The sequence below is a fragment of the Mustela nigripes genome, chromosome 9, assembly GCF_022355385.1.
Source record: "Mustela nigripes isolate SB6536 chromosome 9, MUSNIG.SB6536, whole genome shotgun sequence".
Lineage (NCBI taxonomy): Eukaryota > Metazoa > Chordata > Mammalia > Carnivora > Mustelidae > Mustela > Mustela nigripes.
The window spans coordinates 1,784,575-1,804,956 of NC_081565.1; the positions used below are offsets into that span (position 1 = coordinate 1,784,575).

Consider the following 20,382-nt stretch of genomic DNA (forward strand, 5'->3'; position numbering starts at 1 on the left):
GGGGAGGCTGAGGATTAAAGGCGGCGATCCTGTGGAAAGCGAGACTTGGGAGCATCTGTGTAATCAGCGCCATTCACTCGTTCACTGGGCAGATGGCTCGGCTTCCGCGGGGAGCTCAGGCTCCTGCCCGGGGCTTTGTTTCGGCGCCGTTCATGGCCCTGCAGAATCCATGAATAGCCCTGCAGCCTGGGGAGGGCTCCGGGGCTGACTTCTGTGTTCCCGGCCGGCTCCCTGGAGCGGCAGGCATGCGACCCCACCTCTCATGCCCTGGGATTGGTCCGAGTGGCCCTCACGGCCCAGGGGTCTGTTGGGGGAGGCCCTGGTGCTCTTGTCCACAGCCAGAGCCCTGAGGGAAGGACTGGTCTCCCTGTGTTCAAGGTTGGGGGGGGTCCTCTGCATCCTTCTCTTGAGGTGTGGGTGTGCCTGGGACAGAGGCCACCTGGTGTCAGCATCTGGACCCTTCTCCTGGCGGGCACAGCTCCAGCCCCAGCGGCTCTGGACCACTGGGGGCTGGGGAAGGCCTGGGTTACTGGGAGGAGCATCCCCAGCCCCTGCGGTCAGGTGCGGTGGACCCTGCCCTGCCTCTCACCCCTTTCCGTCCAGCAGAGGCGGGTGTGTGTCCCTGATCCAGGCTGGCCAGGGCCTCACTGTTCTGCTCCTGCTCGCACCTTTCTGGAGACGCCCCAGCCCCCCGTGACCCTCCAGCCCAGCGAGTGCTCCGGGGGCCAGAGGGCTCCCTGTTCTCCAGGAGAGTAGGTTCTCCGACTGTGAGTCCTGCGCCCCTGGCCTGGGCTGCCTGCCCTGCACCTGTGTGCGTTTCCTGTCCTGCAGCCGGAAAGTTCCATTCATTCTGTGAGTCACCGAGCGGAGCGGCTGGCGTGGGATGGAAGCTCCGGCAGAGCAGGCCCGCGGTGGGGCTGGAGGAGAGCCAGGCAGTGGCGCGGGGGGGGGGGGGGGGGGGGGGGGGGGGGGGGGGGGGCGCGGGGGGGGGGGGCCAGGTGCCCGTGGGGGGCTGCTGTCGCCCCCAGACCTCAGTCCTCAGGAGCCCCGTGCTCTTGTGTGTGCTCGTGGGCGTTGCTGCTGGTGTGCACATGCGTGTTCACGTGTGTTCCTCAAGTGCACACCTGTGCCTCTCTTTGGGGGGGAGCACGGCGCTGCAGGTGTCCCAGCATCAGGCCAGCACCCTGAACCCAGCTGTGGAGGACCCTGCTGTGCCAGGCTGCCGTGTCGGGGCTGAGGCAGGTGCAGGCCCTGCCCCCCTAAGTTTCCGGCTCCCTGAGCCCATGGGGGACCTGGGGAAGTATTGTTGAGCCCTGATCCCCGGGAGCTGGTCTGTCTCTGCTGGGGTTCGCCCCAGGGCTCCCTGGAAATAAGCAGCTGATTTTGGTCAAGCTGACCTAGAGCAGGCAGACTCCGAGCCCTGGGGCCCCCCCGCACCTTCGACCTCAGGTCAGCACCTACTGAGGGAGATAGAGATCGGCAGCCCAGGCCCTGGAGAACAAGGAGACCCAGCCCCCGGCTCTCGCTCCGCCGGGGAGGGACACGGCCCTGTCTCCGATGGCACGCTTGCTGCACCTTGAGCCCAGGGAGGGGCACCTGGAGCCAGTGTCGCAGATAACCCTGGGGCCCAGTCTGGGCCTGTGGAGTGAGAGCTGTGGTTGATCAACAACGTCTGCCCCTCCCTCCGGCCCCCAGGAGAGGAGAGTGGCCCAGAAGCGGCAATCCCTGGGGGGCCATGGCCCCTGCCCTGCCGGCCGTAGGAGTGTGGACGCAAAACCCCATCCCTGAGCTGGCTGGGGCCTGGCCTCCCCCCATGGACGGTGACATGCAGGGCAGAGGCAGGCGGGGCTTGATGGCAGGACCCCCCAGGGGAGCTGGAGGAGAGAGGGGCTGCCGCAGGGGCTGCTGGGGGCTTGGCCAGAGCTGGAGGGAGCTGTGGAGTCCAGGGAGCTGCCTGCCTCCTGCCATCCTGCCCGCTGTCCTGCTCTCCAGAGCTTTGTGTACCCGAATTCCGGCCCCGGGCGCAGTGGTCCTCACTGCGCTTCAAGCTGGGCTGCTGGTGACTTCGGGCTTGTTCTGGGGCCTTGGGGGTGCCTGGGGGGCTTCAGCAAGTCTCCAGTCAGCTCTCACGTGACCTGCTTCTCTCCCCACTACCCCCACCATGAGGAGTGCCTGGAAGTAGGACACACAGAACGGACGCGGCCTGGGCAGGACCCCAGACACCCTCAGGCCACACCCTCTCAGTCCACTGAGTCCGCTGTCCTCGCGTCCCTCTGCTGCTCCTCGCGCTCCCTGGGCCTCGGGGCCACTGTGCTCACCGTGAGCTGGGGTCTGGGTCGAGGTGTTCGTTTCTGCTCAGGGACCTCATCCAGCTCTCTGGCCCCACGGGTCCTGCCCTGGGGGGCCAGGTGTGCCACTGCTGGGAGGAGGTGCCGTCCCGGGCCCCTCATTTGCCCCCAGGCTCTGGTTGACTCTTGGCAGGACAGGCATAAGCTCCCTCGCCCGTCTCAGCTGGCCCGTGAGAGAGAGGAGACCCTCGCCGGACTGGTCAGGCCTCGCTGTCCGCCCCCCCGACCCCGGCATTCAGACCCGAGGGAGCCACACATCCGCGGGTGCGTCTCTAGCCCTGCCCTCGTTCGCCAATGGCCAGGACACCTTGTCCCCCAGTAGGCCTCACTGTCCCTCAGCCCGTCACCTGGGCCCCACAGCCCCCAGGCCTGCTCACAGCCCGTGCCCTAGTTTGGAGGTCCCATTCCCGCTGCTCAGACGATGGTAGACGGGTCCCTTCACCCTGCCTGTCCGCCTCCCTGTGCCTAGACAGGGCATTCAGGTTGTGGGCCAGGATGGGCTGGGCCTGTCCTGGAGGGTGGTGGGTTATGGGGGACAGGCGCTCTGGGGTGAGAGCAGCTGTGCTGGCACGGAGAGGAGCGAGGACACCGGGCGCCCCGAGACCGGGACCTAGACAGACGTCACCGTGGGCCAGGGTCGGTGCTGCCCCCCGGGGTGAGGGCGGGGGGGAAGGATGCGGGGGTGGGACGCAGGGGGAGCCCGGGCTCCCGGGAGCCGAGGAGAGGGAACTGCTGTTGCCCCCGGATGGGGGAAGCAGGAGAGGCTGGCGTTGTTGACCTGCTGAGCAACGAGGCCTGGGGCCGCTGGGACGGGCGGCCACCCCATCCGGCTGGACGTGCTTCCAGTGTTGGGTCTTGCTGGAAGCGCTCTTGGTGGGTACTGTGGGTACAGCGGCTTCTGATGCAGGAGGCCGGGGTGGGGGCCCGAGGGGTGGGGACCACAGAGGGCGTCAGGCAGGGAGGGCCCCTTGGTACTGGGGGGTCTTGGGGGTGGGTCCAAGGGGCCTGGGAGCCTCAGACCAGACCCCCTCTCCTGACTGGGGGACACCACAGCCAGCTCCCCTTCTCCCAGGCTGACACAGGCCTTGGTGCTGGATGGCACGGCCTGCCCTGAGAGACTCCTTCGAGGAACCCTTGACTGCTGGCAAGAGCCCCCAGTCTGGGGCGGGGGTGGGCTTGAGGGATGGGTCAGATGTGGTGACCCCGGGGGAGGACAGAGCTTCCATGCAGCCGGGCACCCGTGGAGGGGAGGCTGGAGCCTTCAGTGTGTCTCAGTGGGGGCTGCGGGCACGCACCTGCGGGGCCTGCACGGTTGGAGGGGGAAGGGGCAGCGGTGGCGTCCCCTGCCGGCTGACCAGTGGCTGTCCTTGCCCCCAGGGCCTCAGCCCCCATTTAACAGAGACACACGTGTGTGGCCAGAGGGGCTCCTGAGCCGGCCCGACCTAGCCGGCCTGACAAGGATGCTGACATCTTTGTCCCCACGACATCTGCTTCTGGCCCAGCTGGGTGGAAGCCCTGGGACTGGGCGCCGGGTGGCCCTGGGTTCTGGCCTCGCTGACTGCCTGCGTCATGCATGGCTGTCACTTCTGAACGGTGCCCTGGGAACCCCTAGCAGCTTCCTCCACTGTGTGGACATGAGCCCGCAGTGAGCTGGGTTTACTCAGGGGGGCGGTCCTCACCTCTCTGACCGCTGCGGCTCTGGCCCTGTGTGGTCACTGGCTGGATCACCCCCACAGAGCACACTCGGTCTCGGGGCAGGAGTCATTTATTGGACACACCAGGAAAGGTCTTCGGGGATGGGGTCTTCCTGGGGTGATGGGAGCGGTTGAAGGCTCTTGGTTTACTGTGAACTGTCAGTCCTTTGCAGCTCCTGTGAGGGAGAGGCAGGCAGGGTGGGTTCAGGAGTGGGGACAGGTGGGGCGGATCCCGCAGTGCCTTGGGCTCTGCCCCTGGGCGGGGGGGAGGGGGGTGGGGATCTTCCATGAGCAGACCTCCCCCCATCTGCTCTGCCATACTCTTCCTTCTGCAGACCTGCCCTGAGCCTCTCGGCAGGTCCCCCAGGCCAGGCTGGCTCTGCCCCTGTCAGTACTCCAGGGGACCCCGTGGGCATCCCCACCTTGGGTTCTGGCCAGCAGAACCAGCGGTTGAAAGCTCCGTGCCGTCCACCTGCGGCTGCACGGTCCCCACGGCTGGTGTGGCCGGTGCTCCGTGTGTGGGGGGCAGCAGTTGCCCCCTCACTGCCCCGCTCGAGGGGCCCTGAGCCACAGCCCTGCAGGGTCAGAGGTCACTCACCTGGACCCAGTGGCCTACTTACTGTCGGGCATGCGGGCGGCGATCCGTGAAGAGGGGCACGGGTTCCTGAGCCGGGGTCCGAGCTGCGCCCTTCCGGCATCCAGGGCTGGGGCGAGGGTGGCCACTCACCCATTTGGGTCAGGTAGATGGCGTTGGCCGGGCTGATCCTGTGGTGTTTCCAGTAACTCTTGAACATCCGCATGATGTCCCAGCTCACGGTAGGGCTCCGGCCTGCAGACAGAGCGGCAGGGGCCGTCCCTCCGGCAGGTCCTTTGAGACGATGGGCTGTGGGGTTCTGGGAGCTGGGAGACGGCCCTGGGTTTTCTGGGTGCAGGCAGGGTTGTGGGGATGAGCCGCCGTGGCCAGAGTGGGAAGGGTGTGCCCGGAGGGCCCCATGCCAGGCTGGAGAGGAGGCAGGGGCCCCACAGAGCTCCAGCTGGCCCTCGGCTGGGGTCCGGCCCGTCCTCTGGGCCCTGGGCCTTGTTGTTCCCAGCCAGTGATTGCTTTGTCAGCCGCACGTCAGGGTAGGGGCCTGGGCCTGAGAACATCTGTGGGTGTCTGGTTGTTGGGGTTGTTTAAAGGCCAGCAGTGTCTGGGAAGCACCAGGGGGACACAGGTGAACGTTCACCATCGCGTGCCCTGCGACCCCAGTCCCACACCCGTCGCCCACAAAGCAGAAGCAAGCAGCTGGGGGCAGCGGTAGTCCTGCCCGTCCAACGGTCAGCCTCTCCTTGCCTTTCCCGAGCATCGCTCTGCCCCGGGGTCCGCAGTCTGCGCCCCCTGCGCGCCTCTTGGCCTGGGCGTGGCCAGTGGCTCCTGGACGTTTGGACCTCACCCCACCGGCCCTGCGGGTCTGGGGGCCCAACACGGGGCCATGCACAAATCAGACGTCTTCATGCTCCTTGCATGGCTGGAATGGTCCCCTGAAAGGTGGGGATGCGTCCTGGGTCCCAGAACTTGGAAATGGGGCAGAGTCTGGAAGCAGGAGATTTGCAGGTGTGGCGAGCATCTTAGGGTGAGGAGGTAACGGCTGGGTTCAGAAGATGGGAAAGCGAGTGGGGTCCACCTCCTCCAGGAAGATGGTGTTGTGGCCAGCATCTGCGACTCGGGCAGTAGGGCGGGCGGTGGGAGTACGGGGTTCTCCCTGGGGCCAGAACCGGGCCCTGGGAGCCCTGCTGTCCCCCACCCTCTTCCCACAGCCTTGGACAGCTCCGTGCTTGTGAGCACTTGGGGCCCACGAAGGAACAGGACTCCGTGCAGGCTCCCCGCCCTTCCCAGACACCCACTGCTGGTGGAGGGGCCCTAGGGAGTGCTGAAGCCGGCTGGGGACACTCCTGCAAGGGGGCGTCCTGGCAGGTGAGCTGCTGGCCACACGCTGCTGGGACTCCCGGGGCTCCCCACTCACAGCCTGGGTGATGCTGACCGTTCATACTTCATCTCAGCGTGTACTGAAAGTTCTGTTTTGTTTCCTCTGCCGTCATTATAATCGGGACCCACGTGTCCTGTATTCTGGGGCAAGATTCCTTAGGACCCCGGAGCCAGAAGATGTGCCCACAGCGCCCCTCGGTGGGACTTGGTGGGGCTTGGCTGTGCTGGATGTTGGACGCGTGTATCCCAGCACAGTGAGCCCCAGCCCTGCCCTGTGTCACTGTGTCACCCTTTCTCCAGTGTCTCGGTTAAATGGCCTTGAGCTGACTGGGGATAGGGCACAGGGCTCCCCTGGACCTTGGACCCATCTGGAAACCTCTTCCCGGACTTACCTTCGGTAGAGATGAAACTCCATGGTCCTGGGGCTCATGCGGAGTTTGTGAACGAAGAATATCATGTCTGAGTCCTTCCAGAGGAGTTTTGGTTCTTTGGAAGCCTGGGCTACTGAGAACCAGTTGCCGCTGACCTGCCAAGTAGAGGTGGGTATGCTGGTCCCGGGGAGGGAGCAGGGGGGCTGGCCGGTGCCTGGCCCTGTCCCCTTCTCTCTGCCCCCAGCTGCCACCTCTCCCCACTCCAGATGCCCACTGTGGCTACCAGATTCTCATCGATGTCGGGGTCCTGGGGGCCTATGTGCGGGGCGTAGGGCCCCCTCAGCAAAGCCAGCACCAGCGTCAGCAGTGGGGTGTTCCTGGTGACGTAGGCGTGGCCCAGGAATGACTGGTGGCATCCCGGGCATCCAGGGCCTGTGGCACTGGCCCTTTTGTGCTGGAAGAGGGCTTCTGCCACGTGGCTGGCTGTCACAGGTTCCCTCCTGCTCACTACAGTGACCTCTATTTGTTGACAGTACTGCCAACAATGGCCACTGGGCCATTTGTCCACAAAGCCCCTGCCCGACCCATGCTGGTGGTTGTGCCATTTCCCAGAACCCCAACTGTGTGTCTGGGCTGCCTCCAGGATCCTTGTGTCCCCAGTGGGCACCGAGCTCTGCTCATGGAGTCACAGAGCTGCTTCTGATGCAGCCAGCAACTTGGGTGGCTGGGACGTCTCCTTTTAACGGCCGCCTGGTGGTTGAGGGCTTGGTCACGGTGTCCAGGGACTGTGCAGGACATGTGAGGAGACTGGAGTGCCCATGCCCTGTGCTGCTGTGCCAGGGCTCTGGGGACTGTGGCTGCTCTGTGAGGTGGCCTTGCTGCCCAGTGCATCTCCTGGAACTGCCCATCTTTGTAGAGCAAGGCGAGGCCTTGGGCCCAGGAGGATGGGAACGGGCTGGGGGCTGCGGTCTGGTCAGGGGGTGCACCCCATTTCCACTTTGGCCTATTTCCAGAGCCTCCCCACTGTAGGGTGACCTGAGCCGGGCCGAATTCAGCTGCTCAGAGACCCCAGGGCCAAGGGAACAGGAACCAGTGCAAATGCAGGTTACAGTGTCCCCCGTGGGCCAGGGGCCTCAGGTCCTGAGCTCCAGGGTCCTCATTGTGGACTATGTGGGCTATGACGACTCTGCCTGCCCGTCCGCCCTCCTGCCCACTTGGTGGCAGATTCCTGGGAGGTGCTCACGGGAGGTCTCCATCACCCCCTGCACCCCCACCAAGGCTGGGTCACTCTGCTGTGTCCCCATGCTCATCCCTGCCCGCCGTGGTCTGTGCTCACGACGGTGGTGGCGCATGGTTATCAGAACCGGACCGGGACCATTACAAAGAAGGAAATGTTACGAGTCTCGCTGACAGAAAGTGGGCCCAGCCATGTGTGGCCAGGCTGATGTGTTAGAGCCTGTGCGGTTTGATCCAGAAACGCAAGGTTGGTCACGGACAGTCACCGTATTTCATGCGCAGAGACGCGGAGAAGATCGTGTGGGCATCACGTTAGCAGCAGGCAAGGCCCCCGAGGAGAATCCGCAGGACGCCTGCCCAAAGCCGCAGTCGGCACAGAAGGGAATGGGTCTGTTGGGAGCGGGGTGGCCAGATTCCTATAAAACAGTCCTGTGTCAGCACGGAGCAAGGAAAGCTGACCTCGCAGGACCGTGGACGCCGTCACCCCCGCCGTCAGACACGGCACTGACTCCCTCCGGTAAGGGACGAAGGGAGCACGGGGAAGGTCGACAAGGAGCGTTAGTGAGGTCGTGGGAAGATGGCCCCCCGGTAGGCTCGTCGCTCTGGCGGATTCCCGGAGGCGAGTTGTCCGAGGGTCTGTACACGAGAGGCAGCATCTCTGAGTGCGCGCGGTCCTCCTGTGGGTGGGAGGCCGGAGAGACTTTACTTGCAATTCAGGAAAAAAATCAAGTAATCAGCAATAAATCCAACAGAGAATCCGGCGAACCTTCTGGCCGGAAGACTACCAGCTAGTCCTGAGACGTCGAGATGAACGGAGTCAATCACAGACCAGGTCCCGGGTCGGAAGTGTCAGCGGCCGTGTGCGCTCTCCCCGGGACCAGCTGCATCCTCGCCAGATGCCCTGCGGGAGGCGTGGGTCTGCATGGGCCGCGGCTCCCGGCTGCCCAGTTTGGTGAGACTCGCTCCGGCAGACTTGTGTTCTCACCGCAGAGGTTTCGTGATGAGGCCCCGTCATTTGACTTCGGCAAAGTCAGAAGGAAGCACGGGCCCTCCCTCGTACGGGCCCTGCAGAGAAATGGGGTACGAGACGGCATTTTTAAGACGGGACTGGATGCCCTTTGGGACGAGGATGAGTGTGAACCTGCGTGACACCCGCACAAAGTTGAACCCCAGCAGGGCACTGTGTGGTGTCCCTCCTCAGAGCTGGGTGGCCCTTCTGTCCTTGGGACCTCAGAATGTGATCTTCTTTGAGATTGAGTCTCTGTGGGTTTAATCCAGTACTAGGGGGGCCCACGGAGCAGAGGTGGGGGGATGTGGCCACAAGCCAGGGCATGCCGGCAGCCTCAGAGCCGGAAGGGGCCGGAAGCACCAGTCTCCCCGTGGAGTCTCTGGAGGAGGGTACAGCCCTGTCACGTGGAGGGGGCCTTTGGACCTCAGAATTGGCTGTGTCTGCCCCGCCTGTGATTCCGTGTTACTGCAGGACGCCCCTAGGCAGGACGGGAGACAAGTCCCTGCAGGCACAGCCGGCCCCCTCAGAGGGGCATCTGCGGAGTTCAGGAAGGGACTGAGGCTAGAGTGTGGGAGGGCAGGGAGAGGCCAGCCAGGGGAGGGCCGGGCCCCAGGAGGGACGCAGCAGGGTGGGCTGCTGGTGACCCTGGACTCCGGTTCCCGTCTCCCACGGGGCCTCCCTTCCCTGGGTCCCGTGGGAAGCTGCCTGTCGCTGCAGCTTTAGGGACGTGGTCGTGGGTGGAGAGAGGAGAGAGGGTCTGTAGGAAGAGGCGGGGTGTCCCGCACAGGTGGACGGTCCACTGGGACGTGAGAAGCAAGAACAGCCAAGCCTCCGAACCGGAGGAGGACTGCAGAGCACACCCCACGGGCTCGGGGAGAAAGAGCCAGCAGACACGGGACCGAAAGGGCAGGGTCTTTGGCGAAAAGCCCACTCAGCTGGACTGTGCGGGAGGAAGAGCCCCGTTCACTGAAGACAAGCAGGTGGAAATGCAGCCGCGCTGGCAAAGATGACCTGTCTCTGTTACCAGCCAAGGGCTCTTCTCCAGAATATGTAAAGAGCGTACACCAAAGCAATAAGAACGCACCGATGGAGAATTGTCACAAGACTTGAATTGAACTTGACCAAGAGGCCATCCGACAGCCCGAAGCACGGAAGGGTGTGCGACCTCACTGGTAACCAGAGAAGTGGAAATTATACTGAGATTCTCAACACCCCCTACTCCGAGCACCCCAGAATGTTAGAAATAAAATGACCACACCAGTGGTCGTGAGGATGGGAACTCGCAGGATCTCGGATGCTGTGGGGCAGGGAGGTCAGAGGGTCCAAAGCCCTCAGAAGGCCAGTTGCACAGCCAGCCAGAGCCCCTGGACGTGACCACTGCTCTGCTAGGCATGTCCCCGCGGAGATGTGAGCCCACAAGCCCCCCGGGTCCCCAGCATTCTCTACTCTGAAGGCCAGGGGTGGGAGCGCGGTGCTGGCTGTCCTCGAGAGGCTGGGGAGCATCTGGCGCTCACGTTTCACAGCTGGCACGGCAACCCGTGCCCCCCAGAGCAGCCACCACTTGCCAGAGGCCCCCTGCCCCACCGGGAGCTCCAGGTGCCTCCCCTGCTGTGCTGCCACGAGAGGGGCCCCAAACCATGCCTGTGAGAACACGGGGTGTCGTCGGAGCCCCTCCTGTGGTGGGCGCCGTCTTCCCTTTGTTCTGAACGAAGACGTGCAGGGGCAGCCCCCGCGGGCGTGCAGGCTCAGGGAGGTCATGTGCGGGAGCTGCAGGAGGCTTCGTGAGTCCAAGTGAGCAAGGTGGGAAGTGGCTGGTGGGCGACGGCCCTCAGCAGGGGCACCGGGCACTTCGGTGGCGATCAGCCATGGGCGGCACGTGCTGGTTCCGCCCCTGCAAGCCCCAGGGAGGGGAGCCGCGGTGGTGGCCAGCCTGCGTCCCAGGGTTTAACCCTGCAGCGTGTTTGTGGTCACACTGCTTGCCTGGGGGTGGGGCCTGGCAGGGGCCTCTTCGGGGGTGACCTCAGTCCTGACACCCGGCCACCTGGGACCTTGTTGGCTGTGGCTGGGGGAGAGGACGTGTGTGGCCAGCAGTCTGTGTGAGTCACTTGGGGTGAGTGAGCTTGGGGATGCCCAGAACTGGGGGAACTGGAGACTGGGTAGGGGGCCGGGGGGACCCTCCGTGCCTCGCAGAGGGGCTTGTGGTGGAAGCAGAGTGGTGTCGCCTTGCTTGGAGGGTAATTGCAAGAAAGGGACATGGTCGCGTTCTACTCCTTCAGGGGGAGGCCCCCTGCCTCCTGGGCGGTGTGGGGGTGAGCAGGGCCATGGGCGTGGGGTCGGGCGTTCAAGACACTGGCTGAACTGAGAGTCTGGAAGGCCGGCCGGGGCTTGGGTTCTGGGTTTCAGTTTGGAAAGCATTCTGGGGGAACCCGTTCTGGCACGATACTGGCTGCTGCCTTTAGGACCCAACTTCGAAGTGGCTGCCCAGGTGTCCCTCTGTGGCCCGGGGTCGCCCAGCTCCTCCCAGCCCCCCAAGATCCTGGTGGGGATGGGTAGGCCCACTTGGCGCCCGCTGGGCTTCAAGACACCTGAAGCTCCAAGAACAAAGGGGGGGCCCGGGCCGAGCCGAGGTGCTGCCCGTGACTCCTGGGGTCCTCCCTGCTCAGGATTGGCCGTGTTCGGACCGGCGGGTGCTGGGGGCCCTCACCTGTGCCCCCATTCAGGTGAGCACTGCCCCCCCCGGCAAAGTCATGGGGCGTGTGCTGCTGTTCCTGAATGGGGCTGGATAGGGTCTCCCCAAAATTCTGATCCGTCCAGGCCTCAGAACGGGACCTTACCTGGAGTAAGAGTCTTTGCAGATGGAATTAAGGGGAGGCTTGACCCGGAACCGTCCTGGATCCCCGTGGGCCCTGAACCGGGAACGGGTGTGGAGACGAGGCTCACGTGTGACGCGGAGTGATGAACCCAGCAGGGACGGATGGGGGGTGCAGGGTGGCAGCTACAGGCCGGGGACACGGGCCCCACCGAGCCAGGGAGAGGCAAGGGGCAGTCTCGCCCTCAGAGCCTCGGCGGGGCTCAGGGCTGTGGCCACCCGGGGCTTAGCTCTCTGGCCCCGGATGGGGGGGAGGGGGAACACAGTTCAGCTGCATCAGCCTGGGTGTGTGCACGCGACAGTGGCCCCCGGGAGGCCCACCCACCTTGTTACCCTGTGCCGGGTCAGGCCGCATGGGCCCTGCGCGTCGGCCCACCGAGTCCTCTTTTGTTTTAATAGCTATGGAGATGAGGGGCAGGTCACTCGAGGACACGCCCTGGGTGGCAGTGACAAGGCAGGCCCCGCCACTGTCCCTGGCCTGCTCCGGGGCTCCGCTGGCTGTCCCCGTCCTTGTTCGTCCCGGGCAGGCCTCCCAGTCAGCTAGTGTGCTCTGGAAGCCGGCTCCCAGCCACGCTGGTGTCCGCGGCCCCTCGAGGAGGTCACGGGCACCTCGCCCTGTCTCCGACCAGCCGCAGGGGCAGCCCAGACTGGAGCCCTCGCCCCAGGCGCCCGCTCTCTGCCTGGCATCCTCGCCGGGGATCCGACGGTGAGGGCCCCTCCCTGAAGAGTCCTTGCTGGCCTGGCTCCCAGCTGGAGGTACCGTGCCCTGGGGCCCAGGGCGGCAGTGGCAGTCGGCACATCAACAAAGGTTCCCGAGAGGCTAATTTTCTAAAAACAAAAGCTGGCGTCCTGGTGGCCTCTTCCCGGACAGACTGGTAGGGAGGCCTCCGGCCTGGGGCCCGCAGGTGTCGTGCTTGTGTTCTCGGTCACTGTGGCAGGCATGGGGTTGGCGCTTTCATCCTTGTCCAGGGGCCGGGGGAACCTCAGCCAGCCGTGGGCGCTGGCCGCACCCTTTGTGTCCGTGTGTCCACTCTGCGTCATTTGCCTCCCAGGCTGCGTGGAGGTCACGGGTGCCCAGGCAGGACCGAGAATGCGGGGCAGCTGCAGGCAGCGGAGGGCCACGGCCCAGCTCTGTGGCAGCCAGGGTCTGACGCCTGGGGCAGGGGCTCAGCCAGGGGCTGGCTGTGGCTCTCCCACAGGTGGTCCCCACAGTGGCCCTGTGCTTTCGGCTTCTGGGGCTGTCCCAGCACCCCGTCTTTTGGGTGAGCAGAACCAGAGCCCTCCGATGCCCCTCACTCGTCCCGCCCCGCGGTGCTGGAGGCCAGGCTGCCAGGTGTCCCCCGCTCGCCCACTGGGAGCTCAGGCTCACGTCTGCAGGAGGGTGTCCCCCATCTAGTGGGGCATCTTGGGGTCGGGGGTATGTGCCCTGTGCTTGCTGGCCATCCTCCCAGGGTGACCTCTGACGCTGCTCGGTCCTTGAAGCACGTTCACCCCCACAGGGGGCCAATGTCCCGGGTGCGGCGGGCGGATCCCGCAGAGAGGCTGGACGTTAATTTTCCGTGGTGAACGCTTACTGCCGCTGGCCCGGGGGCTGAAGCAGCTCTCGGGTGGCACGGGTCTTCCCGTGGCCGCCCCGCCATGGGGCGCCCCTGCAGGGGGACCCTACCCCGGATCCCCGCGAGCACGTCCGCCCACCCCCGCCACAGTGCGTCCCTGGCCCTTGTTTTCATTTTGTCTCTTTTTGGGATTGATGGGAGTGGTGTCGCACGGAGCGCACATGCCCATACCCAGGCTTTTTGGTGAAATGCTACATTCCAGGAATCACCCGTGTGACCTTCTAAGCGAATGGGTTTATTTTTGTCATGGTCGCGTCTGTGTCACAGAAGATCTGCCGTCGTAAGCGTGGCGAGCGCACGTGCCGGGGTGTGTGGCCGGCCCCACCCTCCGGCTCCAGAGCTCTCCCTCCTCCCACCTCCTCCCCGACGGGAGCTCTGCTCCCCCCGCCCCCACCCTGCGGTTCTCCGCGATGACGACCCCGCTAGGGCCCGCACAGACACGCAGTCCTCCGGGCTCGGGCCTTTCGTGGGCGGCCTTACCTCACCGAGCAGCAGAACGTGCCTGAAGCTCACGTGGGTCGTGGGTTGTGGCACGCGTCAGAATCTCCTTCTTACGGCGGATGGTCCACGCCATGTGCGGGTCACCTGCGCCCTGTCCGTGGGCATCAGATCATCTCTGCGGCGGCTCACACGCGAGTGTGCACAGAGCGGCGTCCCGGCTTCCAGCGCGTGTGGGGCTCCGCCCAGAAGGGGACTTGCTGGACCACGTCGTGGTTCTGGGTCTCATCTGTCGGGAAACTGCCGCTGTTTGCCACAGATGCCGCAGCATTTTGTGTTCTCGCCACGGCGGGAATGTGTGTGTCTGAGTGTGTGTGAGTCTGTGTGAGTGTGTGTCGGTCCATGTGAGTGTCTAAGTGTTTGAGTCTGTGTGAGTGTGTAAGCGTGAGTGCTTATGAGTGAATGTGTGTGTCCCTGTGAGTGTGCATCAGTGTGTGTGTCCTTGTGTCCCCGTGTGACTGTCTGTGTGTGTCCGTGGGTGTGTGTGATGTCATAAACACTGCAGGCGTGCGGGGTCCTTGCTCACGGCTGTGGCCCGCGAGGCCCGTGGGGTTGTGCTGGGTTCTCCCCCCATGAGCATCCTGTGTGGGGCCGTCCTGCAGGCTGTCCATGCCACTGTCCGTGGACGTTTGGGTTCCTTCTGGCCTCGGGCTCGTGGCTGTGCAGTCCCTCGGTGACGCGTCATGCCGCTTACTGAGCACAAACTCGTACTAGATGCTGAACAGACATTCCGTGCTAAGCGCCACGTGGAACCCCGGTGTCTACTGAAACGTCTCGGAGCAGAGTGGCCGGGGTACGAGCTGTGGTGCTTCCCGTGTCAGTACAGACCCCCCAGACTCCCGGAGGGAGCTGTGCCCTGTGGCAGCCCCACGGGCCACGCCGGAGATGACTTCTTCACGCTGGCGCCGCCGCGGATGAGTCAGCTCTTAATTTAGCCATTTCGTGGGTGGGAAGCGGCAGGACACCTTGGTTTGGCTTAGCGTCTCTGACGGCTGGTGGCGCCAGGCACCTATCCGCGGACCTCTCGGTCACGCGCCCACACGCCGTCTCTGGTGACGTGCCTGTTCCCCTTCGCTGCCTGTTTTTTTTTTTTTTTTTTTCTTAAAAATTGGGTGGTTTTCCTTTTGCTGTGGATTTGTTGGAGTTCCTTAGCGATGCTACCCGTGCGGTCTGTCGGATGTGTGTGACTTGACTTTTTTCTCCGCTAATTGTGGTGTGACTAATCGCGGAATGAATTAAGCTGCAGGAGAGAAAAGGGACCGTCTCACGTGATTTCTGTTCTCCGACCTGTGCTGAGGCTTGTGGGTCGTGGTGCAAGCTGTGGTGTGGGCGTGCGTGCCCCGTGCCCCAAGGGACGGGTGTTCTGTGTGCCGTGCCGAGCGTGGCGTCCCGTGGCTATGCACCGGTCGTGTCTCCTCACATCTGCACCTGTGCTGGCTCTGCCTCGTTGGCCTGGCACTGACTGTGGGAGGACCGCGGAGAGGGCAGGTCCGCGCGTGGACGTGGCCTCTCGAGGAACAGCTGTCTTTGCGGATGTGAGTACGTTAGGCATCCTTGGTTGGGGTTTTCCTGAATCACCCACTGGGCTGTAAACGTACCGGCAAGGGTCTTTAGAGGGGAGAAGCAGAGGGATATTTGACCCAAAAGGAAGAATTTGCCTGGTGGAGGGGTTTGAAGAGACTCTGCTTCTGGCTTTGAAGCAGGAGAAGGTGCCGGGAACAGGAATGACACTCTGGAAGCAGGTGAGAACCCGGATCCTCCCCGAGGGCCCCTGGAGGGAGCGAGGCTCTGCTGGCCGCTGGCTCTCAGTCCAGTGAGACTGATCTCCGACTTCTGACGTCCAGAGCTGGGCAGAGGAGCTACGAGGCAGGGCGGCGGCATTTGCCTGGTGAACGCAGAGCCCGTGGCCTCCACCACCCAGCCTCCCCCACGCAGGGGTGGGAGCACCTGCCCAGGCCCAGCCCGTGTGCCCCATAGCCCCTCTCTGGAGCTCCTGGTCCCCACCCCTCCTTGCCTACTGGCCCCAGTCCCCACCTCCACCGGAAACTTGCCCACAAGGCCCAGGCCAGCCGGCAGGTGGCACTTAGGGGCACACCTCATTTCAGGAAATAATCTTTCTGTTCTGGGTCACGGAGCCCTTTGTGGGCAAAGAGCAAATGGCCTTCTCACTGAAAGGTGCGCTCGGTTGTAAATGCTCCTGTTGCCCCTGGTCCCGGGGGTGCCCTGAGGCCTGTGTGGACCCCTGGGACCTGGCTGTCGGGACGGCCAGGCATGCGAGATCGGTCCAGAGGTTGTGTGCTATGCCGGGAGCTCCCCAGGGGAGTCAGCGTCCACGCTGAGCTGCTCAGCACCACTGGGGAGCGTGTTGACGTCTTCACCTTGAATAACAATAGTGGATGCCCTGTCCCTGCTGGGCAGAGCCCTGCTGGGGACACCAGCTGTCTTTGTCCTGCCCCATGCCCAGTTGTATTCCTGCCCTGGAAGCCAGCAGGCGCTCCGGGCAGCTGGGCTGACTGCAGACAGGCAGCTGTGGGATGTGTAGGGAAACAGGCAGGGGCCCTTCCAAGCCGGCTCCTGGTGTGGGAGAGGCCGTGAGCCATGGAAGGGGACTCGGGACCACAAGCAGGGCAGCAGGGTGAGGCGTCATTGGTGGTGGGCCGGCCAGGCACTTGTCCCAGCTCAGACCGTGAATCAAGCCCCTTCACGTTCCGGAGTCTTCTCCAGGACCCGGGCAGCTGCCCACCCGGTTCACCCTTTCCTGCCAAGGATGCTGTCCCTGGACCCACAGCCGGGGTGCTTTTCCCCAAGCTGTGGGTCAGTGAGTCACCCGCAGTCCCCAGGGGCTCTGTGACTACCATGGGTCACCCCAGCCCTTCCCAGATTCCAGCTCCCCGGGCACAGCGCCCTTCATTCTCCTTGGCCGTGCCCTTAGGAATGAGCCCCACCCCCAGGGCCCCCGCTCGGGACTGCTGGCATCATTTAGGGCTGTGTGCGGCCTCCCCTCCCCCTCCCCCTCCCTGTGGTCCAGTCTGTGCCTGGCCTGGCATCCTGTGGGGGCGTGTGGGTGGCCTTGGCCCCGTACGGATGGGTGTGTCTGCTGTGGGTCCTCAAGGGAGGAGAGAGAGTGGACACCCTGGGCTGGACGTCCGCCCACCGTCCCCGATGCTTGTTTGCTGAGGTTCCTGGACCCGGCGTGCGGGTCCACCTGTCCTCTCAGGCCTCGGCCTCCGCCTGGGTTGGGGAGAGGCCTCAGCCTCGTGTGTCCTCTTTCAGGTGCTCTGGTCATGGCTCGTGGCGTCTCGTACGTGACAAACGATAGAAAACATCACCGATGCTGAGTGCGTGGCCCCGTCTCATCTTTGATTTCGTTGCACGTGTGTCTTGTGAGAGCGTCTGCGTCCTCACTGTCCCCGTGTTTGCTGCCCGCCGGGACCCTCCTCCGGCCCCGCGGGGCCGCGCTCCTCCCTGAGCAACCCTGGGCCGCTCGCCCTCCGGACCGGCCGCGCGGGGCTGTCTTTCGGTCTCGGCCCGTCTCCGAGACGTCCCGGCCTCGGCTCGCTGTGGACTGTCCTCTCCCTCCTGGCCGGATCTTCGTTCGCCGGAGCTTCTCAAGTGATGGGGAGCGCGTTGGACTCGCTTTGGCTTCTGTAAGTGGAGGCCGTTCTGTAGGACTGTTTCTCCTTTCGAGGGGGCTTCCGGCTTGAAAAACGCGTCGTCTGTGTCCAGCCCCGTAGGGGCCGCCCATTCCGGGGGCTGCAGACAGCCGCCGGGCGTCCCCGATGTTTGCCGAGCCGCGGGGACACGAGGAGCCTTCTTGCTGTCGTTAGCGTTTCTCTGCGAGCGAGCGGAAGCGCGTGCGTGGGATTTTGTCGGGTGTTTGAATTTTTTCTTTGTGAAGCGTGTCCTTGTAGTCTGTGTGCGTTGCTGGCTGTGGGAGGGGCCTGCGGTGTGGACCCGAGGCAGAGCCGCCGGGAGGACTTTGTCAGGGCTGCAGGGCAGAGGGAGCACTGGGACCGCACATCCTGGCGGCCTGGGCCCTGGGCGCCCCGTGGGAAGGGCAACCAGCAAGCTTTTGCCATGTGCTCCCCGGGGTATCGACCCGGTGTCCCAGCGGGTGGGGCGCCCTCGCCTCCTGCCGGGCTGGAGCCCTCCTTTGGGCACCTTCCGGCAGTAACCCAGGTGGCCCCACACCCACCAAGGGGGCAGACATGGGAGCTTGTCCTCGTTCTCACTCACGGGGGCGTCCTCTGGGTCTCTACCCTCCCCCAATGATGAGGGGGACCCCCATCTCCCACCCGTTAGACCTGGAGCAGGCACTGTGACCAGGGCCCGGCGGGGGGTCAGGGTGTTAGGGTGATCGAAGTGCACCCACGTCACTGGGAGGAGGCACGGGCTGGAGGTTGCAGCCTGGGCTGTGGACCCAAGTGGGACCCGTGCCTCCATCCCCCACCCACCAGGCACGTCCTCATGAGGCCCACCCTCTCTCCTCAGACCCTGGGCTTTGGGTGAAGCCGCCACTGCCCTCGCTCTTGGGAGGACCCCTGGCTCAGGCCTGGCCACGAGGGCATCGCCTCTCTCCATTTGCAGATGAGCACAGGCCAGGCGAGGACCTGGGCGGGCCCGCGGGCCACCGTGCGGAGGCCTCTGCAGGGACTTTGGAGAGAAGTATGAGTACATTACGCTGTTATCTCGAGGGAGTGGGAGGTCGTCTGTGGCTGCTGGCAGCCGTATGGGCAGCCGGAGAATGGAGCCAACAAGGAAAGAAAGAAAAGAGGCAAGAGACAGAGAGAGATGGCTCTTCTGCTCCTGGATACAGCCATGCCTGCGGGCCGCTCTGCCTCAGCACCTTTCATGTGTAAGAGCCAAGACAGTCCATGTACCGCCAAAGTGTGCGTGTAAGGTTTTTCTGTCATTTGAAGCCAAGAGTCCTAACGGATGCACGTTCACACACCTGGGAGGGTGAGACTGTAAATGAACGCGTTCCTCGTCACTTGGCAACAGTCTGTGCCTGAGTTCTGTGGGCACTCAGGTTTGGGGAGGGCTCTGGCTGCTTCTGCCCACGCGCTCGGATCGGGGGAGATGGTTCGTCTTTTCCTTTGTTCATTTCTGCAGCCCCAGAAGGAATGACCCCCGGACAACTTTGACCAACCCGGCAGTCATCTTTTGAAAGGAACGTCCTTTATTGTGCAAGGGGAGGGGGGCCCCATCATGGGGCTGGGTGGAGCGTGTGGCCGGCGCAGATGGAGAGCACGGAGCAGAATGGGGCCGGCCAGGGCCGCACACGGGAGCGCAGGCGGGTGTCCTTGGCGGAGTCCCTGGAGGGCTTGCGGCGGGGAGGGGTGGAAGGGGGAGCTGAGCATGGCGTCCGGACCTGCGGTTTGAGTTCCCGTGTAGGTGAGACCCTGCTTCTTGGCTCTGCACACAGGGGCGGGGATTGGGGAAGGGACAGCACAGGAGGTGCGGCAGGTCTGGTCTCTGAGAGGCAGCTCCAGGGCCAGGTGGGGGCTCTGTCTGCCTCCTGGGCCCTTTTGTGTAGCCTGGGGGCTGTGGGGAAGCCCACGGGCACAGCTCCAGAGCGGCACCACTCACGTGCGCGGGGCCGCCGGCCCTAGGACCTGAAACTCTGGCAGCGATCCGAGGGGCACAGTGAGCTGGAGTGAGCCCCTGCTCGCCGTGTGGCCACCAACCCACGGGGGCCTAAGGGTGCAGGAGAGTGGCGGGGCTCACCGTCCGTGTTCAGAACCGCAGTCTGGTCCTCATGCAGGCCGAGGTCGTCACAGACGGACTGGAATGTCTGCAGGACGTCCTGCTGCGTGCTGGGGTCCCAGACTACAGGGGACATGGGGGGTCTGCCGGGTGCCGTGGGGGGTGGGGGGCAGAGGCCCGGGGGCATCAGAGGCCGTTGGGGGTGGGCCAGGGGACAGTGCTCTGGACCGAGAGGGGAGTCCGTGTCTTGGTGGGAGATGGGGGCTGGTGTGGGGAGACGGGAGAGACCCCTGTTTCCCTTGGGATGACCTCGGAGGAGGGGACTGTCCCTTCTTCTCCTTGCCGAGGGCGTGGAGGTGGAGCCCCGGCTGTGGGAGGGTCCTGGCGAGAGGGCCGCGTGGACGAGTGTGTGGGGTTGTGAGGGGATCCCCAGGGCCACAGTGGCTGAGGCCAAGCAGGAGCACGGCTGGGGCCAGAGCCTTCCACTGGGGTCTGGTCCCTGGCATCCCCAAACCTGTTTAGTCCTGCTGCTGGGGGGCAGCGGGCCACCTCCCCATAGGCTGGCTGGAGCGGAGTCCTGCCTGTGAAGGAGGCCCTGGGTGCCCTGTTGCCTGGAGGGGACCTTGCGTACCCATCAGGTGGACCACCAGGCTGGTCACGTCTTCGTGCTGGCTGATCATGTGGAGAATTAGGTAGCCCTTGGGCTGTACTTTGTCCAGGTAGAGGTCATTGTGTCCCCAGACTGCGGAGAACATGGGGGTTGAGGCTGGCTGGAGATGGGGGGCTGCCTGGTGGGGGGACCGCAGGCCCATCTGGGTGGGGGAAAGTCTCTCTGCTTCCTGTGCCTGGGGTCTGGCCCCGCATCCTGCCCAGCCCCAGGGACCTGGGTGGGGGACAGGCTCCGTGCCCAGTGAGCTGGGCTGGGGGCCCGAGTCCTGATGCCAGCCCATCCCTCGGGTATGGAGCTGCCGGGCCCTTGCCACAGGGCCAAACCTCCGAGCGGGCCGGGCCCGCAGGGGGCCCGTGGTCCGCACACACTTACACTCCAGGTCGAATTTGTTGTCGGTGT

The 20,382-nt window shown here is 64.6% G+C and overlaps 1 long non-coding RNA gene across 2 annotated transcripts in view; it reads left to right on the forward strand.

Moving 5' to 3' along the window:
- Positions 1-13,600: 13,600 nt before the first annotated feature.
- LOC132024260 (uncharacterized) overlaps positions 13,601-20,382 on the forward strand; it is a 36,903-nt gene continuing 30,121 nt past the window's right edge. The window contains exon 1 of one of the 2 annotated variants that reach the window (XR_009406200.1): positions 13,601-15,142. This is a non-coding gene — a long non-coding RNA (uncharacterized LOC132024260). The other variant, XR_009406201.1, reaches the window with a different exon arrangement.